This window comes from Triticum aestivum, chromosome 1D (assembly GCF_018294505.1).
Source record: "Triticum aestivum cultivar Chinese Spring chromosome 1D, IWGSC CS RefSeq v2.1, whole genome shotgun sequence".
In the NCBI taxonomy this organism is placed as follows: Eukaryota; Viridiplantae; Streptophyta; class Magnoliopsida; order Poales; family Poaceae; genus Triticum; species Triticum aestivum.
The window spans coordinates 243,855,947-243,862,498 of record NC_057796.1 but is presented as its reverse complement, the minus strand read 5'-3'; positions in this window follow the sequence as shown (position 1 = coordinate 243,862,498).

The window sequence follows — 6,552 nt, the reverse complement described above, 5'->3', positions numbered from 1 at the left end:
AATGTTTGCTGCCGAAAGGTCGCAAGCATGGTCCCAACATCCGAGTCGTCCGAATCGGATGAATCGGATAGCAAGAACTTCTCGCACGGGGTCAACTCCATCTACACGCACACCGGCGCGTCAATCTACTACACAGCTCGCAAAAACCACAAAAAAAGGACTAACCGGTGGCGGGTGATCCCGGGCGGCGACGAGGGGGTGCGCTCGACGGTGGTCGATCCCCGGTGGCGGCGGCGGCGAACGGGGGGCGGCTCTTCTCGCCGGATCCGAAGGGGCGGTGTTGCGGCTCGGCGCGGGAGGGTGTGGGGCGGCCCCGCGGCGCGATTCCGCCCGCAGATATGGCCGGAATCGGCGGCGGCGGGCGGGCGGAAGAAAGGGTGGGCGGCGGCGGAACAAGGGGGAAAAGAGCGCGGGGCTGAAATGTCCCTCCCGCCAACTGCTTCTCTGTGATGCAGGGCATCACAGCCGCGAGGGGGAAACCCGCGTTCTCCCGGATTGGGGTCGGGAATTTGCCGCGCCCCACAAAAAAAATTGCGGGCCGGGACGGGATGCGGGGTCTGGTCGGGCAGGCTTTCCGGCCCGTACCCGCATTTTGGCGGTTATTTTGCGGGTCGGGGACGGATGCGGGGTCTGCTAGAGTTGCTCTTATATAATGAGAAGGCGGGCATGGGAGGAGGTGCGCTAGTTCCTACTCCCTATGGGCTGGGTTGGGTCAATTAGATCGAACAGATGGGTTGACGTGCCCCGACATACTGTCATTTAAGATAAGAATCTATGTTGCGTTGTATTAACGAGCTTAACAATCTGCTCTTGAAACTAGTTGGCGCGTTCATTAAGCTTGTTAAGTTTAACGAGTTGAAACTGGTGATTGGTCTATTTATTAAGAAGTATTGCCAGCTTAACGATCTGCTCATGAAACCAGCTAGCTAGTACGTTCGTTAAGCTTGTTAAGTTTAACGAGTTGAAACTAATGATTGGCTTTGTTTATTAAGAAGTACTACAAGCTTAACGAGCCGAGATACTGAGCGGTTGTTAAACTTCTGAGCTACGAGCTTTTGGTCCACCCATAATTCAAATAACCATTTGATTCCACTCACATACACATTTGTTTCTCTTTCTTTTTACCTTAGCAACAAAAAAATCTCAAGCAATATGGATTTGCTAATTCTCATGTAACACCTATACCATTGGATTAGTCAAAAAGAAAAAGGAAATTCGCACGAATTGCCGTGTAAAATCAAATAGTGTATGAGTTAGATGAGACTCAGATAATTCTTTCTTTCTGTTATAGTCAATAGTAGAACTCGGTCCATTTCTAGGATCTTGATGCTTCTTTTGATCAGACTTCTTAGGGTACGACAGGGGCAGTTTTGAGGGATGATAAAGGAAACTTCATTGCTGGAGGGAATGGGAAGGTCGACGACTGTGTGGATGCCCTGACGCCGAAGGTTTAGCGCTCAGATTTGGTCTTACCCTTGCGCAAATGATAGGATGTGATCGTCTCGTTATTAACTCTGACAACCTAGAGGTCATTGAAACAATGAAGATGAGTGGTCATTACTTTTGGGGCGGCGGCGACGATGATTTTCGACGATTGCTGTCATCTTATTTGTAATTTTATACTATGGCTAGATTTGAACATTGTAATAGGGTCACAAATAAAGTTGCTCATGAGCTCGCTAGGTTGGCTAGATTTTCTTCAACGTTGGATTAGTTTGAGGAACCTCCAATTAAAATTGTACCTCTCCTCATAAATGATGTAACTGTTATTTTCAATGAATAAAGTCCTGCGTGTTTTGTCTCAAAAAAAAAAATTTAAACCGCCACCTCCCCCGTTCGCTTGCCATCCATCCCCTGGCGACCAACGACGATTATCCCCCGCGGTCTGTCGATGTTAGGCATTTTGGGTTTTTCTTTTCGTATAGATTTTCAAGATCACACCAGATTTCACTTTCATTGATCAATAGCACCGCACACCATGTTCAAGCTACAACTGTTGATCGGCGGCTAGATACCAAGGAACCAATAAAGTGCATCGTTTACTTGCGGTAGAAGAAGAGGGGTGGGGTAGGGGAGCATGGTATGCAACCACTCCCACCACCGCGTGTACAATTTGTTTACTGGGGTGGTGGCGGCCGACGACGACAGAAACCGGCGAGGAAGGTCGGTGCACAAAGTGCGCGGGCGCCTTTTAGATCTCATGCTTCACGAGTGAGTAGGCCAGGAAAGCGACGGCCCAAGACTTTGTCCTGCTCCGCCTCCTCCTCCTCGTCTCTTCTTCTTCTTAATTCTTAAGTCTTCAGCTGAGTATTATTCAGAAGATTGCATGCGCGTGCGGGTCGCATTAACTGAAATTCTTGCCTCCGTGGAGCCAATGCAGAGCAGGATCGGTGTTTGTTCGTCGTCAGAACCAGACTTGGTAGTAGACTAAGGCAAGTTGGCTGGTGGGGTTGCGGTGACAGAGCTGACACGTTTCGGCAAACTGGTAACTTCATCACATTAACTCTCTCCTCTTTTCAGGTACTGCAACGACGACAGCATGATCGTTACTACCACTTTGGACAAGAAGACCAGGCCTACAAGAACACTGCCAAGTTAACAGAACGCCCGTGGTTGATTCAGATAGGCGCAGTGCAGAATATCACCGTTATGGTTGTATATATACCCAATATGAGATGAACGAGGATGGGAAAATGTATTCCCTCCGCTCGAAAATAAAATAAGTGTCTTAGTTTTAGTTCAAATTAACCGTGAAAACAAAGACTAGATTAAACACACAGTGAACCAGTTATCATGTCCAAGCAATTTGCTTCCGAAGAGCAAAGCGCGTTGCAACGTAACGCAAACTGTTCTTACGACACAAACAGAACGCTGAGTTACATACGCAGAACATATAAAACCGCTCGTGTGCTAGACTGGTGTTTTGGTCGCTTGCAGACTGCAGGCACCATAAGATCGTCGTATAGCCCACAGTGAATAGTTTTTTTAAAATATTCCAATATGAACTACATACAGAGCAAAATAAGTGACTCTACACTCTAAGGGCCTCTTTGATTCATAGGATTTTGAAAATGTAGGAATAGAAATAGTATAGGATTGGAGTGGCATGCCCACTTGAATCCTATAGGATTAGCAATGAGTGTTTGATGGCACAAGAAAAACAAAAAAATGTAAAAAGAGGTTGGAATGGATATTATATTTCTTATGAAATGTAGTATAAAAGATTTCATAGGAAAACTTATGGGATTCAATCATATGAATTAAAGGACCAACATAAAAAAATCCTAAGAATTTTAATCCTCCAGAAATCCTATAAAACTCCTTTCAATCAAAGGAGCCCTAAATATGTCTATAGACATTCGTACATAGTTCATATTGAAATCTTTAAAAAGACTTGTATTTAGGAACGGAGGGAGTAGTACAAAGAGAGAATACCAATGTTTCACTATACAGATGATGGATTAATCCAGGTTTTATGGTTAGCCGCTCAGACTAAACATGCCGGAAATTAGAATCTTTCGGATATCAAGTCACGTCTTGACTAATAAAACTAGGTCAGGCCCTATACGACGTCAATGGTTTTGTAGTGCAAATGACCAGACCTCCACGTGATTTCCAGGTACAGTTAAGACCGTGTGAGGTAGCAAATGTGCTTGGTGCAATGGGTGCATGGGCTGCAATGGTACAGGCAGGGTGTCGCCAAAGCCATGGATTAGAGCATCTCCAGCCGTCCCCAACAGGTCTTAGGCGACTTTTTCGGCGCGCCCCAGTCACGTCCCCAGGACGCCGAAATCCGTCGGTTCGGCCCGTTTTTTGGCCCAGCGATCGCAGGCCGAACTCGGCGCACTGGGGGGCGCTCGGGGGCTCCGGCGCAAGAGAAAAGCACGTCTGGCCCACACCGTCAGGCGAAAAGTCAAGTCTTTCTTCCAGATTCGCCTCTCACCCCCCGCGCGCTTGGCCGCCAACCGGTTGTATCCCGGCGCCGCCCACCGCCTGCCACCGCTAGATAGCCCATTCCCGCCGGAAAAAGAGCAGAGGTTTCGCCAAGGTAGCCCCTTCGCCACCGGCTGGGCGATTTTTCCGGCGTCTCCGGCTGCGGAGGGGCGGTGTAGCGACGGGTGCGCGCCCACCGCGCCCGCAAGGTGTTCGGCGATTTGCCTGTCTCGGCAATGGACTCGGACGACGAGGAAACGCTCGCCGCTCTGCTGGAGGAGGAAGCCGAGGCGGACGTCCAGGAAGAGGAACATCTCATGGTCCTCGCCGCCCTCGCCGCCCTGCTGGCGAGCAATGAAAAGCCGTGGCGAGGTGGCTCGGCACCGGGGCGGATGAAAGCAAAGAACCGGCATCGTCTCGAAGGCTACTGCATGCTCTACTCCGACTACTTCGCCGATGCTCCACTGCACGGCGACAAAACATTTCGGCGCCGTTATTGGGTGAGCCGAAAGCTCTTCCTCAGGATTGTGAATTCCATCCGGGAGTTCGACAGCTAATTCAAGTGCAAGATGGATTGCACCGGCAAACTTGGATTCACCTCGATCCAGAAGTGCACGACAGCGATGAGGATGCTTGCATACGGAGCTCCCGGTGATTCACTCGACGAATATGGGCGCATGGCCGAGTCCACCACCATTGAGTGTTTCTACAAGTTCTGTTGGCGGTGGTGGCAGTGTTTGGACCGCAATACTTGCGAACACCCAATGCGGAAGACACTGCTCGGATCCTAGCACAGAATGCAGCAAGAGGATTTCCTGGGATGCTTGAAAGCATCGACTGCATGCATTGGAAATGGAAGAACTGCCCATTTGCTTCGCAGGGGATGTACAAAGGCGCCAAAGGCGGTTGCAGTGTGGTACTTGAGGCGGTGGCCACACAGGACCTCTGGATTTGGCACTCTTTCTTTGGTATGGCAGGAACTCACAATGACATCAACATGCTGCAGTGCTCCCCTGTCTTTGCCAAGCTTGTTGAAGTTCATTCTCCTCCGGTGAACTTCGAGGTCAACGGGCAGCACTACAACAAGGGGTACTACCTAGCTGATGGCATCTATCCGAGATGGTCTATATTTGTGAAGACTATCTCAAACGATGTGCCAGGAGGCAAGAAGTCCCACTTTGCCAAGGTGCATGAGGCTTGCAGGAAGGATGTCGAGCGGGCATTTGGTGTGCTCCAATCTCGATTTGCTATTGTCCGGTACCCTGCTCAGACTTGGTCGAACGATCAAGTGTGGGAGATCATGACTTGCTGTGTCATCTTGCACAACATGGTCATCGAGAGTGAGCAGGAAGAGCTAGTGTTTGACACTGAACCATATACAGGCAGGGTCCTCTAGCCGAAGTTGATCACCAGCTACCAGCAACCTGGACTGCCTATCTCAGTATGCGTCAGGAGATCCGAGTGTTGGAAATATGCCCTAGAGGCAATAATAAATGGTTATTATTGTATTTCTTTGTTCATGATAATCGTCTATTGTTCATGCTATAATTGTATTGTCCGGAAATCGTAATACATGTGTGAATGTATAGACCACAACGTGTCCCTAGTAAGCCTCTAGTTGACTAGCTCGTTGATCAACAGATAGTCATGGTTTCCTGACTATGGACATTGGATGTCATTGATAACGGGATCACATCATTAGGAGAATGATGTGATGGACAAGACCCAATCCTAAGCATAGCATAAAAGATCATGTAGTTTCGTTTGCTAGAGCTTTTCCAATGTCAAGTATCTTTTCCTTAGACCATGAGATCGTGCAACTCCCGGATACCGTAGGAGTGCTTTGGGTGTGCCAAACGTCACAACGTAACTGGGTGACTATAAAGGTGCACTACGGGTATCTCCGAAAGTGTCTGTTGGGTTGGCACGGATCGAGACTGGGATTTGTCACTCCGTGTGACGGAGAGGTATCTCTGGGCCCACTCGGTAATGCATCATCATAATGAGCTCAATGTGACTAAGGCGTTAGTCACGGGATCATGCATTGCGGTACGAGTAAAGAGACTTGCCGGTAACGAGATTGAACAAGGTATTGGGATACCGACGATCGAATCTAGGGCAAGTAACATACCGATTGACAAAGGGAATTACATACGGGATTGATTGAATCCTCGACACCATGGTTCATCCGATGAGATCATCGTGGAACATGTGGGAGCCAACATGGGTATCCAGATCCCGCTGTTGGTTATTGACCGGAGAGGCGTCCCGGTCATGTCTGCATGTCTCCCGAACCCGTAGGGTCTACACACTTAAGGTTCGGTGACGCTAGGGTTGTAGAGATATGTGTATGCGGAAACCCGAAAGTTATTCGGAGTCCCGGATGAGATCCCGGACGTCACGAGAGGTTCCGGAATGGTCCGGAGGTGAAGAATTATATATAGGAAGTCAAGTTTCGGCCACCGGGAAAGTTTCGGGGGTTACCGGTATTGTACCGGGACCACCGGAAGGGTCCCGGGGGTCCACCGGGTGGGGCCACCTATCCCGGAGGGCCCCGTGGGCTGAAGTGGGAAGGGAACCAGCCCCTAGTGGGCTGGGCGCCCCCCCCCCCATGGGCCT